Source organism: Neofelis nebulosa, chromosome 1 (genome assembly GCF_028018385.1).
Source record: "Neofelis nebulosa isolate mNeoNeb1 chromosome 1, mNeoNeb1.pri, whole genome shotgun sequence".
Taxonomy (NCBI): Eukaryota; Metazoa; Chordata; class Mammalia; order Carnivora; family Felidae; genus Neofelis; species Neofelis nebulosa.
Window position 1 is genome coordinate 55208467 of NC_080782.1, and position 23491 is coordinate 55231957.

The window sequence follows — 23491 nt, forward strand, 5'->3', positions numbered from 1 at the left end:
TTGCAATAACTTTTATTTTACATTAAGCTTTCATTACTCAACACTCTTCTTCTATTGTAGATTGTATGGCTTCTGATCATTGTCGCATTATTTTCCTTATTATTTTTCAGTTTTCTCATTTTATGTTTATAGATGACTCGCCTTTGAAGCTTGATTTTGGTATTTCACAGAGTACCTCTGTTTGCTTTATCTTTTAACAATATTGTATATTAAATGTAGTTTTCTTTCAAAGATATAATGAATTTAAAGCTAATTGTGATTTTAAATATTAATTAGCTACTTATACTCTGCCTGTTATTTCAGTAGAGAGTTTCAGTGAATGTAGTTGTCTCACTTTCTGCTAAAATATAAATTATAAAATATTCTTACTTACCACCTTCATTAGATCCATCTTTTATCCTATACTTTTTCTCACAATAAGAAAAGTAAAACAACAAAGAAAGTTAAAGTGGGGGAGGAAGAAACCATTTAATTATAAGAGAGAGAATTAGAAATATTGACTATTGAAAGACCAAGCATGTTTCACATATAAAATCAAGGTAGGAATTGATGAGAAATGAAATGTGGAGGAGGCTAATAAAAATCTCCATAATTTTGATGAAAACACAAAGAGGAATAAAACAGATGCATTACTCCTCTTAGATCCTTTGTGACTATGCAGTCTTCTGCATAGAGATATAGCCACTGATTATAATTAGTTGAAAACTTTATTCCCAACTTCCCATCTTTCAAATGCAAATTAATGGTTTCTATGACAAAAATAAAAGTCCTTGACATCCTCTTGAAGAAGGACTCAAGTAAAATGAATAATCAGTTGAGATGAACAGCCTAAAATTATCCAGAAAGGATTCACAGACTCTGCTTTTCCAATAAAGCAGAAGGAACTATTGGAAGATAACACTTGCTTCAAAAGAACCATTTTATTATGGGCAGGTAATATAATAATATCTACTCAAGATCTAGTGAGACGGGATGGCTGTGTGAGGTTGGACTGCTTGCACAGTATTTGATTATGCATGGCTCTACCTTCACACCAAACATTCTTATTTTCATATTTATGAGTATTTCCAGAAAAAGTAAATCCTAAAATACTATATTTCCAGAATTAATGCTTCCACTATTTCTTTCTAACAGCAGCATGTGCTGTTAAAAAAAAGAGACAGAACTTTAATTTAATTGCTTTTTTAGGCAGGTAATTATCTGCTCAGTCTCATCTAACTTATGCTTGATGTTAATTTGATTGAAATATTTGCGAATTTCTTCTACCCTTCCCCCACAGTTTTTTTCTTTTCATTGCATCTGTGGCAGATTAAATTTCAGTGATTTATCTCTGTTTACTTTCTCTTCCTGTATGTGAAGTTATTTTTCACAAATGTTTCAAATAAGAATGAAGTAACTTCAAAATGTTAAGTGATTTCCTTCTGGTAGAACAAGGTATACTTGGGAATGACTGACAAAATTCCTCAAACTTACTCTAAATGGTCTAAAAGCAGATGCAAAAAGTTTGTACCTCTTAAATACTCTTTACCTATTTCACCTAATCCCCAACACCTACTCCCCCCTGGTAACCAACAGTTTGTTTTCCTGCATCTAAGTCTATATCTGTTTTGGTTGTTCATTTGTTTGTTTTGTTTGATTCTACATATGAAGTGAAATCATATAGTATTTAGCTTTCTTTGTCTGACTTATTTCACTTAGCATAATACTCTCTGGGTCCATCCATGTTGTCAACAAATGACAAGATTTCATTCCTTGTCATGGCTGAGTATTAGTCTATTATACACATACACACATGTGTGCATGTGTGTGATATATATGTGACATATATATGTATGATGTGAAATATATATATATATATATGTTATATTAAAATGTATATATTATCCATTCATCTATGGATAGATATCTTGGCTGTTGTAAATAATGCTGGAGTCAACATAGGGGGTGTATATACCTGTTTGAATTGGTATTTTTGTTTTTTTCGGATAAATATCCAGAGGGAGAATTGCTGGATTGTATGGTAGTTCTATTTTTCACTTTTTGAGGAACTTCTATACTGTTTTCCATAGTGGCTGCGTCCATATGCATAATATTTTATTGAATTCCCATAGAATACCATAAAATTACTGCTATTATTCCATTTTTAAAATAAGTAAAATAAGGGGTGCCTGGGTGACTCAGTTAGTTGTATTCAACTTCAGCCTGGGTCATGATCTCATGGTTCATGGTTTGGGCCCATGTCAAGCTCTGTGCTGGCAGCTAGGAGCCTGGAGCCTGCTTCGGATTTTGTGTCTCCCTCTCTCTCTGACCCTCCCCACTCGCACTCTGTCTCTCTCTCTCTAAAATAAATAACGTGGGGCGCCTGGGTGGCGCAGTCGGTTAAGCGTCCGACTTCAGCCAGGTCACGATCTCACGGTCTGTGAGTTCGAGCCCCGCGTCAGGCTCTGGGCTGATGGCTCGGAGCCTGGAGCCTGTTTCCAATTCTGTGTCTCCCTCTCTCTCTGCCCCTCCCCCGTTCATGCTCTGTCTCTCTCTGTCCCAAAAATAAATTAAAAACGTTGAAAAAAAAAATTAAAAAAAAAAATAAAATAAATAACGTGATAAAAACCAAAAATAAGTAAAATAAAATGAGAAATTAATAGTTAAGAAAACTATTAATTTTCAAAACTATATATTTTAACTAAGTCATTATAGCAAAACCCATGCTAATTCAGCTGAAGTAAGATTAATTATTTTTAGAGAAATAACCTCATTTTGCAATCACTAATTGAGGAACTTCAGCCATCCACAAATATGTTTGTAAATATCTCAAAAGAATGAAAAAAGAATGTCAGGGTTGTAATAGTTGTTTTGGTTATCTATGGGTATGTAATAGTCATCCTAAAATTCAGTGGTACAAGCCACAACCATTAACTATCCCCACAAGTTTGTGTGTCAGTAGATGAGGCAAGGCACCGTGGGAGTGACTTGTCTTTGCTCTGTGATGATTTGGGCTTCAGCTGGGGTGGCTCTGTTGTGGCCATACACCTAATGCTTCAGTACTGGCCAGTGACTGGATTCCTTGGTGCTTTTCCATTTTATGTCTGCTGGGTCTGGAATGTCCAAGATGGCTTCTTCACTCACATGTCTAGAAGGACTAAAACTCATCAGGCATCTTTCTTCTCTTTACAGGGCCTTTCTAGATATTAACCTTGGAATTCACCACGTGACCATCTCAGAGTAATTGAACTTCTTATATGGCAGCTAGCTTCTCCTAGGAGTGAGCATTCTGAGGCTTAGACAGAAGCAAAAGTCTCTAATGAACTAGTCTTCAAAGTCCAAGAATGTATTTCCAAATTCATGCTGTTGATCAAGGGTTGTGAGCTTCCTGTGGCTCCAGAGGCAGCATAGATGAACTTGAGCTACTTGAGCTACTTTGCCAAAACTGCACAAAGATATTCATATGTCAGGAAAAATTGTCCCAGAGGTAAGAATCTGAGTTGGGCTGCCTTCATGGGGGATTGAGAAAGGAAGAAGAGATGTCAGAGATTTGTGCAGTTGGGGAGGCCTCTACCATACCCTTCAAAGATTTCCATTAAGCTCCCCAGAGAAGCAATGGCAACCAGCCTTACATCAGACCATACTTTTGTCCAGTTAGGAAATGAGATGCTGCCCTTGGACCTTTTTCTACATCAACATTCCATGCAAGTGAGCCAGCACCTAGGTGGGAGAGGTATAGACTGTGCCCCACCCCTCCCCTTCAGCTTCAAGATCTTAAGTGCTTGATTTACATACAGTCATTTTAAGTTAAGTTATAATGATTGAGTATATATTTCATGTATTTATAATGCATATTTATATTTATGTATTATATATGTATTACTATGTATTATATATAATATAATGTATATTATAAAATATATATATAATATTCTTAGTTCTCTATGCTGATTTTGTCAGCTCATGTAACTGAATAAAGTCAGATAAGAGGATTTAGCTTCTACTGTAGTTATAAGTCTGAACTTAGTAAATGACAACCTCTGGAATTACTGCTGACTTTTGTGGCATGTTTTATTTTGCAGGGTATGGGGGAGAAGGCATGTATGCAGAAAGAGCCATTTCATGAAGAAAATCAGGTAATAGAAGCAGACACAGGCTATATGAAGGGAGGAAGGAAGACAATACTAGATGAATGACTCATCTCTGGTTTCTGATTCTCAGCCTTTATGAGAATCAACCTTATTTCTTAACCTTGACTTCCATTAGATAATCATAGATCTTTAAATGCAGTCCGTCTTTTTCCTCAGTCGCATGATGATAATTACAATTAGAAACACCTTGAATAAGATCTCTGGATGTCTATTACAAATTTCTGATTGACATTTCTCTAAAGATATATTTGGTTTGAGGCCAACCTACTGCCTGAAAGCAATTTCTCTGAAAGAGATATGCCATGACCAAACTACTACTACATCTAAGATCATATAATATCTGTAGAAATGGATATCTGTCAGTTCTCATTCCCAGAAATTATACCTATCAGAATCTTTTTCGATCTGATCAAATTCTTACCTTCTTCTTTTAGGTCCCATGTATGATTCAAATGTACCCAAATACACTGCAGATAAATTCTTATATTTAGTGTAATTTTGCTAGCCAATGAATGAGCTAGAAACAAATGGAACATATCACTGACATGAGAAAATCAATCTCCCAACTCTCTAAGCTGTTTTCCTTATTTCTTTCCATTTGTTCTTATTTACCATTACCTGTTGACTTCCAAAGGCAGTGCTAGTATTTATCTTCTGATGAGGTTATTTTATTTTAGACCCAGAGACTGGAACAAACCATTATTCACTAATAAGTATCATTTATTTTCATTTGGGCTCTTGGGTTCTTACCAGGTAAATGCTTATTAAATTGAAATAATAAATATACTTGAGGACTGACATATAGCAAAGAATTTTTTTCTTGGTGTTTTTAAGATGAAAACATTTATAAGAGCATGGGACCCCTGGATTTGATTTTCCCTACTGCTGCTCAGAGTACTCTTTGGCAGTTATCTCTCAGCTTGGCATGACTGTGTGTCAGTTGAGCTCTAGAAGCAGCTAGAAGCTTTTGAGCCTTGGAGCTCTTTAGAGATTCTTAGATTGAAACTGTTAACTTTAAGCAACAAAATCTGCATTGTGCCTCCATTTAGTGACAACTAATATTTTGGTACTATTGACCATTTGGAATATTAAAAGGGCATATTCCTATATATTTGACTGGCTTTGAGTTATCTTTTAGGTCATAAACTCAGTTCCAAATGAATCTTGCATGCTTTTAATAATATTAAGTATAGGCTAATTCATGTCAAGTAAATGGGCTATCAAAATAAGAGGTTTTTTTTTTTTTTAAAGAGCCAGTAATTTAAAATAAGTGACTAATAAATCAATGAATCCATTTGATTGCCTCTGGATTTATTTTTTCAGGCATTTCGTAGACAAATCATTGATTAAAATTTCGGCATCTCAAACAGGGTTTTGGCATTATGTTATGCCTTCAATCTGACATCTGAAAAATGGGTTTACGTATTTCACAGATAAAAATCTTTTGAAGTCGGGGCACCTGGGTGGCTCAGTGGGTTAAACATCTGACTTCAACTCAGGTCACGATCTCGCGGTTTCTAAGTTTGAGCCCTGAATCGGGCTCTGTGCTGACAGCTCAGAGCCTGGAGCCTGCTTCAGATTCTGTGTCCCCCTCTTTCTCTGCCCCTCCCCAGCTCATGTTCTGTCTCTCTCTTAAAAATAAATAAACTTTTAAAAAAATGTTTTGAATTCTTTTCAGAAAGTTGTTACAGAATTATAGATTACTGTTTTGCTGCTCTTCCTCTGTACAGATTTCTATTCTAAATAATATACTTCGTGAAAATTAGTAGAAAAATAGATTCATTTTTGAAGCCTAGATCTCTGTATCTATCTACTTACCTATCTACCATCTACCAATCTTCCTATGCTTACTTAGCATTCCATTCAAGTTGAAGCAGACGTTATAGAATAGGAAGAGGCTAATATTCCAAATTTAGTTAAATTATGAAAAATTACAGTGCTTTTCCTGGTGATTGTATTATACTAGAACAAAAGATATAGTCTTGCATTTCAAACGCCTTGTTAGAGGTGAGTAGATTCACCTCAAATCATTTATGTCTTTCTCTCTCTTACTGGTTTTAAGTTCATTTATAATTTGCATCATGAAAATTTCTGAATTGTAATTCTTTCTAAAAAGAGTGAAAGAAACAAGTCCAGGTGTTTATCATAGTTCTCAAGATGAGCATGAACAGGAGTTATCTTATCCAATGATGATTGATCTATTATGACTCAGAAAGTTCTTGATATTTATAGAAAGACTAAAAAAGACTAAGAGAGTGAGGCTACCATACTAAGATGTATATTGGGCTATTTGCATTCCATTTGAGTATCTTCCAAGAAAAATGTCAATTAAATACCTTCCAAATGTGTGGCATCTTAAAATTGATTTGAAAATATGCTTTTGCAAGTAATTTGAATACTGTTCAATACATTAGCATACATTTAGTTTACTGGTTCCTTTTAAAATTGTGATTTTGAGCAACTTAGTGAATAATTAAATCTTAATGTTTAAAAAACTGATATTTTTATATAAGGTTTTGTTATAAGTAGATATTCAGTTACATATGTTGGGTATTACCATGTGACTTTAAAATTTTTCTCATTTAATTTTTTTAATATTTATTTTTGAGAGAGAGAGAGAGAGAACATGAACCATGAACGGGGGAGGGGCAGAGAGAGAGAGAGGGAGACACAGAATCTGAAGCAGGCTCCAGGCTCTGAGCTGTCAGCACAGAGCCCGAAGCAGGGCTTAAACTCATGAGCCACCTCATTTAATTTTTTATTAGCAACTTCTAAACTTTTAATTTAAACCTGGGATATTCAATTTTATTTAAACTTGAAGCTCTGAGAATGTTTTTGAAAACTTGGATTTCTTTATTTTGTGTCTCTACTGTTTCTTCACTTGGAATTCTATACATATAGTAGAATGTATGAGACTATGGATTAACAAAATTTTGGAACTTGGCACAAAGTTGTTTCAGGAAGATTGGAACTAAAGAAAGGTTTTGTTCCTCTGATTTAGAAAGAAGAGCAAAAGTGCAAGAACTATAAAGAATATGCAGTCTAAGATGGTGAAACAGTTTTATAATTCAGGTGGTTAAAAAAAAAGAATTAGATGCAAGTACCATTTCCCAAAGTATGATCTGTGGAATACCAGTCCCACAAAACAGAAAAGATTCTGTGTTCATGTAAATTTAGAAAATGTTGATAATGTATGTATACATTCTGGAGTCCTTAATCAAATTAAATATCTTGAAAAGCTTCCCAAATGTCCAAAATTATACATATAAAATTTATTTCCCAAGCCTTTTGAAATAGAATTTTAAAAATACTATTAATACCTCAGAGAGCAATTCCTAAAAATTACTTTCCTAGAATACAGTAGGAGGAGACAACATGTGATAGCTGTCTAATTTACTGACCAACTTTGAAGTTAGAGGAAGAGACAAAGAGAAAAAGAGAGAATATCTCTCTCACTATCTATCTCCATAGAGATGTAGATATATAGATATCTATATATCCATATATCTATATAGAGAGATAAAGATATAGATAATACTTAGATATTTTTTAAACCTTTATTAATTTTCTTTAAAGAACTTTGAGATCCTTTAGAAATTAGATTATTGGGTTAATATTGGTAAGAACAAAAGTAAAAATAGCCAAAATTAGCATTTGTGCCGTTACTTGTTGATGGGTATTCTGAATTCATCAGAACTCATCCCCATTGAAAAGTAAGAAGCAAATCAGAGAAATTAAGTACCTTGCCCAAAGTCACTCACTATTTTTTAAGTTTATTTATTTATTTTGAGAGAGATAGACAGTGTGAGAGGGTGAGGGGCAGAGAGACGGGGAGAGAGAGAGAATCCCAAGCAGGCTTCATGCTGCCAGCACAGAGCCTGACATGGGGCTCAAACTTACGAAACTGTGAGATCATGACCTGAGCTGTAACGGAGAGTTGGACATTTAACTGACTGAGCCACCTAGGTGCCCACAAAGTCACTAAACTATTAATGGCAGGGGCAGGTACCAAACTAAGGTTGGCTTTAGTCCGCAGCCAATGGGTTTTCATTACACCACAGTCACTTCACCTACTGAACTTTGGTGCTTCTCAGGGATAGACAGAGATGGGAAGGATTAGATATGCAAGTGAAGTAAGATATGGTCAAAGCATTGAAAAAATGAAAAAGGATATATTAAGATGATCTAGAAAATAATATTTTAGAAAAAGAATAATATAAGCTTATTGGAGGGGTTGCTATGATTATAAGTAACTGATGATGTGATTTTCCACTTGGGATTACAAGCAATTTGACATAGGACTATGGGTTTTGAAACTGCATCATTATTTCAAATCCAAGATAGAAAAACATCTGGAAAAGCTCCTTGGCCACCTTCTCTAGTTTGCAGATGGGAAAGTGGGAGGGGAGCAGAGAATATGTCAGTATTCTCATATTTGTTTGTAGTCCAAATGTATATATAGTATTTGACTAATGTGTTAAGAAAGTTCTGAACTTTTTCATAACCAATATTATCTAAAATTACTGCTGTTATAATTAGAAACTCAAATTGCTATAGTACAAAACTTAGTTAAAGCCTGCATTTCTTGGCCTGGTAGAATTTAATGAATGCACTTTCGTCTGACAGCTTTATATGTTTAGTGTTTTAGTGAACATGCAGGGGCATCTAATTTGCTGAAGTGTCAAGTCACTAGACTGGGTAGATTATTGGATATACATCTAAACCCTCATTTCACTTCTCTCAGTTATCCACATTTGTTGGACCCTTTAATTTCCCCAAATAGTCCTCGGATTGTGTTTTGGAATTTTGAGAGTTTTAGTTCTCTTAATGGCCTTCCTCAATGAGCATAGTTGAGAAGGGATGCAGGGAGAGAGTAGATGTGTGCATTTGCTCTGGCACATTAGTTTTCAAAGAAGGAAATCGTCAGAGGAAGAGCCACTGGTGACTTTAGAACTGTACTGTTGAATAAGAAGCTACTAGCATGGTATGGCTGGCCTGAGTTGAGACATGCTCAGTGTATAATACAGACTGGATTTCAAAGACAGTACCAAAAAAAGGTGAAATATTTCATTAATATTGTATTGATTACATGTTGACATCATAATATTTTGAATATATTGAGCTGTGCAGATATATGATTAAAATTAATTTTACCTGTTTCTTTTGATTTTAAAAAAATCTAGCTACTAAAAACTTAATAAATTACACATGTATCTTGTTACATTTCTGTTGGAGGGTGCTGCTTAGAAATTATTATATTTAATGAATTAAAGAAAGTCATAGTTGCGGTTAAATTTGAGGCTTGAACCACAGTTTGGGTTAAATCCTCTTGTATAATTAAAGAGGAAATGCTAAAACTACAATTTAAAAGAATCCCAGTTGTGTTTATCCTTATCTGCAAACTTATCAAATTGTATACATTAAATATGTACCTCTTTCTGTCAGTCATATGTCAGTTAAATGGTTTACAAAAATGAAAAGAATTTCAGTTTATCTATCTGTGCCTGCTTAAGAAAAAAATCCATATGTGTGCATGCACGCATGTGAATGTGTGTATGAATATTTGACTGTTGTAGTGTGGTTAATTTATGACCGTCCTTTAAAACAACCTAGTTCTTTAATTGAATCAGTTTTGTAAAAACACTTAAACCGACCTGAAACATCGTCAGTTTGGTTCTCTTATTTTCACAAAACTTCAATTTATTTTAGCAGGAGTCAATAAATATGACTGTCCCTGAATCATTTTGCTTATATTCATATTTCTTTTTTCCTTTTAGTGGTATGACCAAACCTAAAAATATACCTTGTGATTTTTCCATTTGAATATCCTGCTATGCTTCTGAAAATGAGTTTACAAAAATATAAATGACAAGAATTATTATAGTATATTCAAATTATAATATTCTAATTCTATTCTAATTCTAGTATTTGAAGACCCTGAAACATTTTGGTTGGCATTACAAATGTAAAGTTTTAAAATTTCCTAGGTGAATTACAAACATATAAAAAAGGATATCATATCCACTTTTTTTTGAGAAATCACAAAACAAAGTACTATTAATAGCTAGATTATAGCAATTTGAAATTTTCCTTCAAATACACATGCTAGATCTTAGTTCAAAAGCATGTAAGTGATTTTTTTCTTTTCCCCTTTTCCTAGTCTCACTACGTTGATTTTGTGATGGGATTGACCTTATTTATTAAAAATAAACATGTAAAAATGTGTTTTAATTTCTATAGGACTTCAAAAATATCTTTAAATATAACAATACTTTAATATAAACACATTGCTTAAATTGCTGGCTATCAAATTATACACCAGAAGGAAATAATGAGACTAATTTGTGTCATTATTAATTTCTCTCTACAATAAAGAAGTGTGAAAAATAGGCCACAGAACTACAACAGAAAGTCCCAAATTACTTCCAGTGGTGTTATTCTCAAGTCATATGATAGCTTTATACAATGCAGTTCACTTAAGCCTGACTGTACCAGAACAAGTTTTCCTGAAAGACTCACTATGGTCCAGGTGACCTATTTTGTTTTCTTTTGTATGTCTAAGGCTTTTCATTTGAAATACTCTACTTAGGAATGTGAAAGTGATTGACGTGAATGGACACGACCTAACCCATTTCTCCTCCCTGTTCTTAGCCTTGTCACTTCAGACTCCAAACTACTTTCTCCAGGCCTGAGAAAAGAGAGGGCCTGTAGGAGAGCAAGGTTATCACACTTGCTGGCCCCCTCCTCTGTAGCACGTCTGTTTGGCATCCATATGAGTGAGGGTTTCTGAACTCTTGGTTCAGCTTATTATTCTTCAGCAAATACCTCTCCAGTCAGCCAGTAATAAATTGTGCTGATCCCTGAGCTGAATCTTTTACCTACATTATTTTACAAAAACTTCTCACAAAAATCTTAAGTAGATAACTTTTCTAAGGATATGCCAGTGGTAGTTAGCCATATTAGCACTTTTGGTTGCAAGTGATAGAAACCAAAGTTAAATTTATGTAAGAACAAAAATAAAGAGGTCATTTGTTGACTTATATAATCAAACACTTAGGGGTTACTTCTAGGTTTAGAAAAGGCTTGATTCAAGGAGCCCAAATGATGTTCCTTAGGTCTTTCTCTTTGTTACCCATCAGTGCTTCCTCATGTGTTGGCTCCATTCTCAGGCAGACTATCCTTCTTGTGGTGGAATGATGGCTGCCACAGACAGACTGGGAAAACATCCCCAGTAAAAGTGAAAACTTCCATTTCTAGCAGTTTCCTAAAAAGTCCTGGGCCTTCCTCTGATTTGGATCAATTAGAGTCACATAGCCATCTTTGATGTTCACAAGATAGAATATTCTAAGAGGGTTATGCTTGGGTCATGGGAGCAGGGGTCAGGTACATCCCTTTCTCTAAACACATGACTTAGAATAAAGGTGGACTTATCTCTTAAGCAAGATGGAGAGGCTGTTACCAGAAGAATAGATAGTAGACATAGGAAGGCCAAAAATCACAGATGGGCACTAGGGAGGCCAACCAGGATCTGAACCCAGGTTTTTTTACTGTTATTATTATTATTATTATTATTATTTCCAAGCTAATGATAACATGACTATACTATATCAATATCCTTTCAACTGAAATGCCCTCTTTTCCAATAGTTGGTATCCATTAGCTAACACTGCTCTCTCCTCAATAAAAAATAGCATGTATATAGCTTGAATTATTCCTTTCAGCAAAATAATTCCTTTTCAGCATTTTTTCAGATGGTGGCTATTTCTTAAATTCAGAATACAATAATGAGCACCTCAGGAGCAAGGACCATCTTTTCTTCCACTTTTGGACAGTGCACATTGCAGGTAGACTAATGTGAATCACAGAACAAATACCTTTCATTTGCACGATGGGCTATATTTTGTTTCTGACTTTAGTAAGTACATCTTTTTTTTATTGTTTATTTTTGAGAGAAGAGAGGGCATGAGCAGGGGAGAGGCAGAGGGAGAGGGGAACAGAAGATCTGAGGCAGGCTCCTCCCTGACAGCAGCGAGCCTGATGAGGGGCTTGAACTCATAAACTGTGACATCATGACCTGAGCCAAATTCAGATGCTCAACCCACTGAGCCACCCAGGCACCCCATAGTAAGTACATATTGACTTCAAAATAATGAGAATGGTTTTCTGGCTAATAATTCAACTTTTTAAAAAGCATCCTTAGTCTTCATAGGATACCACATACTCTCAAACACTGCTCAGATGCTTAATATCACAGACAGATGTTCTCAGAATTTAGGTGGTATTCTCAGGCAAATTATGATGGTTGTTGACATTTATGAATGTCTCATATCTTATATATATACTTGCTGTTTAATATGTGTGGCTTTTTAAAGAAAGAATACATGAAGTATTTGAGAAATAGTATAAGGTTATACAATTTCTGTTTTTAGTGGTTAGAATAAGGATTTGGATTCAGACAGGCTTAGTTTCCAGTCTTGATAGATATATGGACTTGAATAATCTCAATGTCACTGAGCCTTAGTTTTCAAAATTTGAAGGGATATTGTAGGATTTATAAAATAATATATGTGAGGTGCCTAGCTCGGAGCACAATGCCTGTAACTGCCCAGTAATAAATGGCTCCTCCTTTCCCTTTTCTCTCCTCCTCTTCCTGTCATAAATTGTTATGGTCAAATAAGTCAAGACCCCATTTTAACATACTTACTTATACCTTCCAGCATCTGTGGGGGAATGCAAAAGGTGTCTTGCAGTATCAGGACTGTACATGAGTCCAATACTCACTCTGTAGACCATCCTAGTACATTGCTGTTGCCATATTTATATTAACATGCCATGACCTTGCTTAGTTGGGAATGAAGAAGAGGGCTACCTAACCCGGATCAATGTCCCTGATAATTATTTATCCAATATGAGGCACTGATACCCTCTGTGAATACCATCTTGAAACAGATTTTGCTTAAATTACTTTGATGAACATTTATTAAGCACCTCCTTTCAGTTGGCTTGGGCTCACATCCCACTTCTGCCCCTTACTAAGTCTGTGTCTTGAGCAAGTGGTTTACTTTATTCATCGGTAAAATGTAGTGATCATAGTGCCTACCCAAGGAGTGGTTGTGCAGATTTAAAGAATTGGATGTTTAATTAAGGTGCTATGAGCAATATTCAATAAAAGTTAACACTTAGCCATCATTATCAAGTACAATATGAAGGTGACTGAGAATTTGTCTTTATTCCCTAAGTATTCCCATCTAATAGTGGAGGGAAAAGAGACATAGTCCAGATAATTCTATTGTCATCTAAACTGTATGCTAAAACAGAGGAAAGGGGATTCCAAAAGTGGTGAAAATGAAAATTAATTTTCACTACAATTGCCATTATATACCTGAGACACAGTGATCTCTTTCTACTGTTGAAGGATTTATAGAAAGTGATGTTATTATCTATTTATTCCATACAGTTTATTCTGTAGCATGTGGTCTTGAACTGTGTCTCTTTTTGCATGTACCTGTTAATTTTCCCCACAAAGATGGTAGGTTCCTTGTCATCAGGAACTGGTAGACACTTGAGCATTTGTTGAATTGAATTAGTAAAAGTCATATTTTCAAAGGCATAAATAGGGGCACCTAGGTAGCTCAGTCCATTGAGCATCTGACTCTTGGTCGGTCATGATCCCAAGGTCGTGGGAATGAGCCCCACTTCAGGCTCTGTGCTGAGTGTGGAACTTGCTTAAGATTCTCTTTCCTTCTGCCCCTCTCTCCCACTCACACCCTCTTTCTCCTTCTTTAAAATCAAATAATAAAAATACTAGCTGGATAGCTAGTATTAATTTATGGGATATACAAAACCAAATCTTTGGGGGCGCCTGGGTGGCTCAGTCGGTTAAGCGTCCGACTTCGGCTCAGGTCATGATCCCCCAGTCTGTGGGTTCGAGCCCCACATCAGGCTCTGTGCTGACAGCTCAGAGCCTGGAGCGTGTTTCAGATTCTATGTCTCCCTCTTCCTCTGACCCTCCCCTGTTCATGCTCTCTCTCTGTCTCAAAAATAAATAAATGTTTAAAAAAAATTGAAAAAAAAAAAACAAAACCAAATCTTTGCAAGGAGATCCTCTTGCATCTGGATGGCTACATATTTAGGTGGTTTTTTTTTTTTTTTTTTTTTTTTTTTAGCTGGACTATTAAAATAAGCAGTATTGTTTCTAAAGGTATGCAGTGAAGTTATTGTTGAATTTGCAGATAGAATTAATTTTTTTGAAAAAGCTAAGAAAATACTCTGGCATCATTTACATATACATAAAATAGCATAAGTTTGAATCAGGCAGTTCAGATCCTGAGTCTACCCACTTCTCATGTGGGTGCTTAACTTTTCTGGACCTTTGAATCTTTTTCTATAGAATGGGGTTATAATAAACTTTATTTGTTGTGAGAAGTAAATATGATTATGCAAATCAAGGATTTACATGCAAGCACACAATAAATAAATGGAAGTCATAATAATGATAGTCTTTTATTGTTTGGGGCAATCATGTTCATATTGTTAATCACTTCAGAAGTAGTTTTCTCTACAGGTTGATTAGACACCTTTTGGTCCTTAGAACAAAGAGTGTCCACAAAGGGCCATTTTCCCTAATGTATTTCTAACTATCTCTGAAAACTACAGAATAACTTAAGTGCTCTGAGGGGATAGTTCCATCTGTTCAATTTTAAGATCCAATAAGGAATGAAAAGAATGTATGGAGCACAGGGGACCCAATAATGTATCCTCTGATGTCTTATTGTTTCTTTTCTTTTTTATGATTAGGTATTAAATTGTATAATTTTTTTTATCCTTCCCCAGGGCATTGACTATTAACTAAAAACTAAAAGAGTATAATCTAGAAGTTAAAAATGAAGAATCTGGAGCCATATTTCCAACATCCTTGGGCCAGTCACTTAAATCAAATGTGTGCCTCAGTTTCCTCATCTAGAAAATGAAGACAATAATGGTATCTATTTTTTAGACTTGTTGCAGACACTAAATAAATTAATAGACCTAAGGCCCCCTAAATAACACTTGACATATCATAAAAGTGCCATATACATGTTAACTATTATTGGTACTTTCTCTTCCTGAATCAAATCTGTTTTCTACTCCTACATCTACCCCTAATATTTTTGTACTGCTTTCACAATTTTTTTCCATATCTACAATATTTTATTAAATGCAATTTTTACTTAGCTTTATATTGAGCATTTATAGATATAAAATCATAAATGTTTTGTGCTTTGTACATTTTTATCATCCATGAAATAAATATACAACCTTATAAAGACAGTTGTCTGTGTATCACCCTAAATTCTCTCATATGCTTCCAATATTATATAATACCACATTTATTTACAGTTTTGTGCCATTTGCTTGAAGCTTCAAATCCAATCTCACACTATTTATTTTCAATTATGCAAAATTAGGAATATATAATAGAGTGTGAGAGAAAGAAGTATGCAATAAATAAAGCCATACTAATTAGAGACATTTTATTATTAAGGTCAACCTATATTCATATTGCTTATCTATTCAGAAATAATTTTTGCTGCAAATTGATTAAACACTTTATTCCTGAGAACACGTAATGTTTGTCCATGAAATGCAGTTCATAAAGATAATACATGTATACATGTGTACATGTACATATATATGTGTATACATACATGTATGCACGTGTGTGTGTGTGTGTGTGTGTGAGGGAGACAGAGAGAAAGCTCTAGTGAGGGCTTAAAGAAATGCAAAAAGTGAAGAGATTGTGGTGTACTTTTCTTTGTAACATTACATGGTTCATACATGAAAAAGTTTAACATTTGTGTCTGTATGATGAACTTCAGTAGTAGTCATGAAAGTACTCTCTAATGGTGATAAGATACAGATTTATCCTCTTAAATAGTTAGTACTATGGTATCCCATCTGATCTTAAGAAAATACTGAGTAATTCTCTAGAAACCAGACTATAAAATGGTAACCTCTTAGAACAACAGCTGTCTCTGTAAAGGATCTGCTAATCATTTACATCTCTCAGTAGAAATCCATAGCTAACTATCATTTAATTGGTGAATGCAATGTGACCTAATCATCTCCATGAAGTCTTCTTTCCAGAAGGTTCATCCCTTGGGATAACAGGAAAGAGCCTGAGGAATAAGGAATTAATTGCAGAAAGATAATGAGCATGGTTTCAATCAGGCTGAGGGGAGAGACAATGTGATAGAGAACTTAAATCTCAAGGTTCTGATTTAACTACTTTATTATCAATTAGAACAAAACATTAAGCATGACACCAAACTAGGTACTGTATAAAGGATGCAGACTAAACTGATTAGCAAAATCAAAAAGAGACAAACTTAAAAAAGAAACCTAGTCTCAGCGCTTTCACTTAGAATCTGAGTAGGAAAAGCTCAACACAGTGTGTATAAAGATTGGAGATGCTTTCAAATTTCTACCTTTCCGTAGTCACTAGAAGTTCATACCTTTGTTAGAAAACAGAATTAGGCATTGTCTTCCCCAGAGCACCTTCAACTTATTCATGCTAAGAAACAAAGCAAAACAAACTGACAAGCAACAACAGAAGACATAGTCCTCTGCTGTTACCATTTCCCTTTTAGCCAAGTGGGTACATGCATGCAATTTATGCTGCCACTTTAGTGAACATGGTTACTTTACTGGCCATGGAATTTTAGGTTAAGTGTTTAATCTCTGTAAGCCTTAGGTTCCTAATAAGAAAATGATGATACCAATGCCTACCTCTTAGTGTTAAAAAAAATATATTGTGGTAAGAACACTTAACATGAGATCTACCTTGTCAATAAATTTTTAAGTACACAATAAAGTTTTGTTAATTACAGGAACAATGTTGTACAGAAGATCTCCAGAACCTATTCATTTTGCATAATGGAAATTTTATTCCCATTGGTTAGCAACTCTCCATTGAACCCTCCCATGACCTCCCAGATCCTAGAATCTACCATTTTACTCTCTGCTTCTATAAATTTGACTATTTCAGATATTTCATGTAAGTAGAATCATGTGGTATTTGTCCTTCTGTGACTTGATGTTCTACTTAGCATAATGTTTTCAAAGTTCATCATGTTGTTGCATATGGCAAGATTTCCTTTTTTGTTGTTTTTTTTTAAGGTTGAATAATATTCTATTGTATGCTATACTACATTTCCTTTTTCTATTCATCCATCAGTGGACATTTAGGTTGTTTCCACAACTTGGCTATTGTGAATAGAGCTACAGTGAACATCTCTTCAAGATCCCGACTTAAATTCTTTTGGACATATACCCAGAAGTAGAATTGTTGGATCATACAGTAATGCTATTTTTAATTTTTGAGGAACTTCCATATTGTTTCCTATAGTGGCTGCACCATTTTGCATTCACACCAACAGTACACAGTGTTCTCTTTTGTCTACAATCCTCACTAGCATTTTTTTATCACTTGTCTTTTAATGATAGCCTTTCTAACAGGCATGATATAACATTTCATTTTAGTTTTGATTTGCATTTTCCTGATGATTGGTAATGTTGAGCAACTTTTCATGTACCTGTGGCCATTAGTGTGGCAGTTTTGGACAGTTGGGCTTGTCATAAATGGCCTTTATTATGTTGAAGTACATTTCTTCTACACTTTGTTGAGAGGTTTTCTGTTTTTTTTTTTTTTTTTTTTAAATCATGAACGGGTGTTGAATTTGTAAAATCCCTTTTCTGCATTTATTGAAATTATCATGTGATTTTTGTTCTTCATTTTGTTAATGTGGTATTTCACGTTAACTTATTTGCAAATGTTGAACCATCAAGCATTACAGGGATAAATCACACTTGATCATAGTGTATGATTATTTTAATGTGCTGTTGATTTTAATTTGCTAATAGTGAAGATTTTTGCATCTATATCAAGGATATTAGCCTGTAGTTATCTTTTCTTATGGTGTCTTTGGCTTTTATACAAGGTGATGCTGGCCTCAAAGAATGAGTTTGAAATTGCACCTTCCTCTTTAATTTTTTGGAAGAGTTTAAAGAAGTATTGGGATTAATTCTTTTAAAATGTTTGGTAGAATTCACCAGTGATGCCATATGGTGCTGGGCTTTTCTTTTTTGGGAAGATTTGATTATTGATTCAATGTCCTTACTTGTAATCAGTCTGTTTAGATTTTTTGTTTCTTCATGATTCAGTCTTGGTAGGTTGGATAGGTTGTATATTTTAGGAGTTTATTAATTTCTTTTAGGTTATTCAGTTTGTTGGAATATAATTGTTTAGACTAATTTCTTGAGATCTTTATTTTATTTATTTCCTGGGACATGAGTTGCAATGTTTACTCTTTCATTTTCTATCTTATTTATTTGGATCTTCTCTCTTTTTTTTCTTAGTCCAACTAAAGGTCTGTCAATTTTGTTTATCTTTTCAAATATCCAGCTCTTCATTTTATTGATTTTTCTGTTGTTTTTCTGTTCTTTCCAAGGTATTTGTGCTTCTGACCAACCAGCTATAAATCGGTGGTTCCTATGACCTCCTCAGTTTTGATTAACTTGCTACAGTGGTTTGTATAACTCAAGAAACAGTTTATTAGCAGATTAATAATTTATATTAAAAGGATATAACTCAGGAACATTCATAGGGAATAGATGCACAGAGCATGATATGGGAAAAGAAGTGTGGAGTATCCATGCTCTCTACAGGTGTGCCACCATCTCAGCACCTCCACATGTTTACAGTACAAAGCTATCTAAACTCCATCTTTTTGTGTTTTTATGGAGGTGTCATTAAATGGACATGATTGATGAAATCATTGGCTCAGGTGATTAACTCAACTTCCTGCCCCTTTTTCTTCACCTGGAGGTGGGGGAATGGGGGTGGGGCCAAAAGATCCAACACTCTAATCATAGGTTGATTCCTCTGGCAACAAGCCCCCATTCTTTCCAAAAGTAACATCATCAACATAAACTCAGATGTGATTGAAAGTGGCTTGTACTCTTCAGGTATATAATTTCTGTAAATTTTCTATCTTTTTATTTTCTCATTTTGTTCTTGCATTGTTCTCCTGATCTCAGTGAGCATCTTTATGATTTTGCATTCTCTGTCAAGTAAATAATATATTTCTATTTTGGGGGTCAGTTTCTAGAACTTTACCTTGTTCTTCGTTCAGAACAATTTCCTTGTTTCTTCATTTTCATTAACTCTGTGTTGGTGTGTGCACTACACAAAATAGCCATCTCTCCTAGTCTTTGTGGACTCGACTCATGCAGAATACCCTCAGCAATCAGTCTGGGCAGTGATTCTAGGGGTTCTCAAATGTTTTTGCTTGTCCAATCTGCTTTCTTTGTTCTTAGTAGCCCCAGGCATCTAAATTTTGCTGGGGACCACTAACACTCTTAGATAAGCAAGAGTGAAGCCAATTTAGGCAGCCCTCAGATAATGGGACATTGGATGCTCTGTCCAACTCTTTCCCTCCTCAGGGAAGAAGCTATGAGTTGGGTTTTGTTTTGCTTTGTTTTGTTGACAGACAGAGGTCACGAGTGAGTGACAAGTAGAGAGAGAGGGAGGATCCCATGAGGGGCAGAGAGATGGGGGGGGAGAGAGAGAGAGAAGTGTGGCTCAACGGGGGCTTGTGTTTTACCTGAAGTGGGGCTCATGTTCATCCAAAGTAGGGCTCATGCTCACCTGATGTGGAACTCACACTCATAAACTCTGAGATCATGTCCTGAGCTGAAGTCAGATGCTTAATGACTGAGCCACCCAGGCACCTGGGATTCTTTGTTTGTTTTAATGTTAACGTTTATTTATTTTGAGAGAACATGAGTAGGGAGAGAGAGAGAGAGAGAGAGAGAGAGAGAGAGAGAGAGAGAGAGAATCCCAAGCAGACTCAATGCTGTTAGTGCAGAGCCTGACACAAGGCTTTCTCTCACAAACTGTGAGATCATGACCTGAGCTAATATCAAGAGTCAGATGCTTAACAGATTAAACCATGCAGGTGCCCCTGAGCTGGGTGTTGTTTTTTTTTTATCTGCTCACTCTGTGCTGAGCCAGGGGGAGTAGCTACAGTGACTGCCAGCCCAAACCACCATCACTTTTCTTAGTCCCAGGTGACTCATGTATGCAATACTCATCAGTGCTCTGAGAGCAGCTGGACAGAGGCCAGTCATCTGAGTAGCCCCAGAAAAGTTGAGGCTGGGTGGAAGAAATATTTTCCTTATAGGAGAGACTTGCGATATTTAGAGACAGAAGGCAAGAGATGAGAGGGAGTTAGGAAGTTAGGATGCAAGAGAAAGTAGCTAATTGATGAACAAGGTTTCAGAGGTAGAATGAGACCAGTAGCACACTAACACACCTGTTGGGCAAGGACCTGAAAGACATTAGGATCAGATATTTTTCTAATGAATAAAGGAAGATGAATGGAGATGCTGGTAAAAGTAATCTTACTGACCTCCCCTGTTCTTTTTTTGTTTGTTTCTCTTGTGATAAAATTGATGTGCTGAAATCATAAACTTTGAACATACAAGGCAACTGGTCTACAGAGTCATTCGAATGTAATAAGAATAAATAGGTTCTAGAAGTGAGTGAAAGAGACGGTGTGGATCAAGGCTCGTGTTCTTGTACTGTCAGCAACAGGCATCAGGTCATGTGTTAAGTCCAGTTTCAATTATATAAGGGTGGTTGCATATTTATATATTCTACTAATCCATGGTCTTGCATTCCTTTTATATTTAGTTAAAATCATGAGGTTTATCTCCCTTATTATAAGGACACCACAAATCTCTTTTATATAAAGTAGTAGATAAACCATGACTAAATACTGAAGATGTTTCAGAAACAATGTAGTTATCAGAGAGATGTGGCCATATTACTGATTATTTAAACATGATAAACAATTAGAAGTTACCATAGGCCTTTGTGAACAGTCTTGATATTTTGAAGATGAGAAAAGGCCTTTAGACTCTGGCAGGCATCTGCCGCAGAGTGTTGGCAGCCTGAGAGAGCACAGAGAATCCTGTGGCATTCACAGCTTTGAAGGCTTTTGTGTGTCATGGTTTGCTCCAGCAATTCAGTAAGCCAAGCTCAGAATCTCTGAAGACCATTAAATTCTCAGCCCTAATTTGTTCCTCTCTGGCGAAATTACCTATAAGGCTGGAAGATACAATCCCCCCTTGATATGGTCACAAAATGACTAAATCCAAAAGCCAACGTAACTGACATGCAGTTTAGCACTGTCCTTTCTAAGAAACTAAGCACCAGTATAAATCTCTAGGCATGGAAAGACATAAGAAAATTATTTTTTAGAGGCTCTGATTAAACACAATAAATTAGTTAGTGCTACCACTGAGATTTCTGCTGTAGGAGAATAGTTCAAAACTCCAGTGAGAGCTTGTTGGAGATCTTAAGAAAGGAATCAATTGCATCAGAGAGAGCCTTACATTTCTGCAAAGAAATAAAATAGACCACAAGTACCTGTAGAGACAAGAGAAGCTATAAATGGGATTTTGTTGTTGTTGTACTGAAAATGTAAGAGGAGGGCCTTTATTTTGCAGGGAGGCTCAAGATAACATTCTAAGGGCTGGAGACAAAGTTTGGCCATTAAATAGACAATAGCATTCTCCAGGTATGAATCCTCTAGACAGGAGTCTAGCCTATTTAAAATAGAGAAATCACAACACCTTTGATATAATCATGTCATGTTTTTTTTTTTTTTTACTTTTAAACATACCTTCACTGACTTACTACAGTCACTAAATAAGAATAAATACCCCCTCCTCATCGTTTCCTCCCCTTTATCAATAGTATTGAGGTGGTTCTTTGTAGCTCCCTTTAGTCCAGACTTTTAAGTGTTCCCCCTCCCCAAACTCAAGTCTTTTATTCCCATTATAACAATATGGGAAGACACTCCTTTATTAACTTTCTATAGGAGCTGAAGTTCCCATTGGGTCATAATTGCTAACCAGAGTTGAAGGCTTAGCAATTAAATCCCCCATGAAAATATATGAATAAAAGTTGAAATGTTATGGGCTGATTTTTTGACTAAACTTCTGCCAGCTCTTGGAATGTTTTATGAAGAGATGCCGGCATATTCAATAAATCTCAGCTGGCTGTTGTCCAGGAGAAATTATCACCAGCCCTGTGAAGGATCTCTGGCTTCTCCTTAGGAAAGGGAGGGGAAGAAGAATCATTCTGGTTCATTCTGAGTTGTGCATTATACATTAAATTAAAATATATGTTTCACCCATTTAGCAGTCTGAATAATAAAAGCTGTATACAGCTGCAACAACTCTGCTCTATGCATTTTAATGACTGATTTGTGAATATACTAGAATTATAGCTGCTGTTCAAATATTTTCCTTTTTTAAGAAGTCACAAATCCCTCCCCTTAAAAATGCACAGACAAACACTTTATAATCTTTTAATAATTTGTACTAAAGGGTTTTAAAGCTTAGAATATGTGGAAATTATTTGTTTTAGGACCAGTAAATATAATGGGCTTGTCAATATGGTATTTAAATAACTGTCAAAATATTTGGAGTGTCTCCAATGAAAGGAACCTAACTCGATTTCTGCATTCAAATGAATTCTAAATAGAAAAAGTGATATACAGTTCAAAAGGAAGCATTAGACTATAAAGCACCTTTCCATTTCTCTAAGGAATTGTGATCTACTGCTCAAATAGACTTTTAAATGGCTGCCGAGTTTTCAGACTTCTCAGATGTTCAGACTTAAATCAGTTTGAACTAGTTAAGTAGAGTCACAATTAGAATTGTAATTTCTTTTCTTTCCATTTTTAACCAATTGTGAAGAAAACTAATAAAACTGGGAAATGAACATCTGCAACCTTTAATATGATAACTAGGTCTTAGAAGAGTGAAACAATGCTTTATCGACCTCCAGAGGTTATTTTGCTAAGCATAATGCCAGTTTTGACATAGGAGCTCTGTACCTTTTGTATGATGACTCAAAAGCACAAACCAGAAGTTTTCGCTAATGGGTTCTGAAAAACAGATTTAGATTCAAATTATAAGAAAAAAAATGACGTGTTTTGGCAAAGATAATAGTATAATATCCTTACTTTCTCATAGAAACTTATAAAAGTATCTTCAAGCAGCCAGAGGTTTAGGATGCATATGATCAATGGAAAGAAGTTCCCAGTAATTGCCATGAGTTCGGAAGTCCATTCTTAGGTTGGAAATATGATGGTAAAACATGAATTTGTCTGCAATCTTTGGGAGAGCAAACGAATAGAAGTAGTTCCCTTTATCATTTGCTCATTTCAGCATCAGATAACCCTGTCTCTTAGCACTGCCCCCCAGAGTCTCATTTTAAAGCATAGTTTCAAAAAATGTTTTTTGAA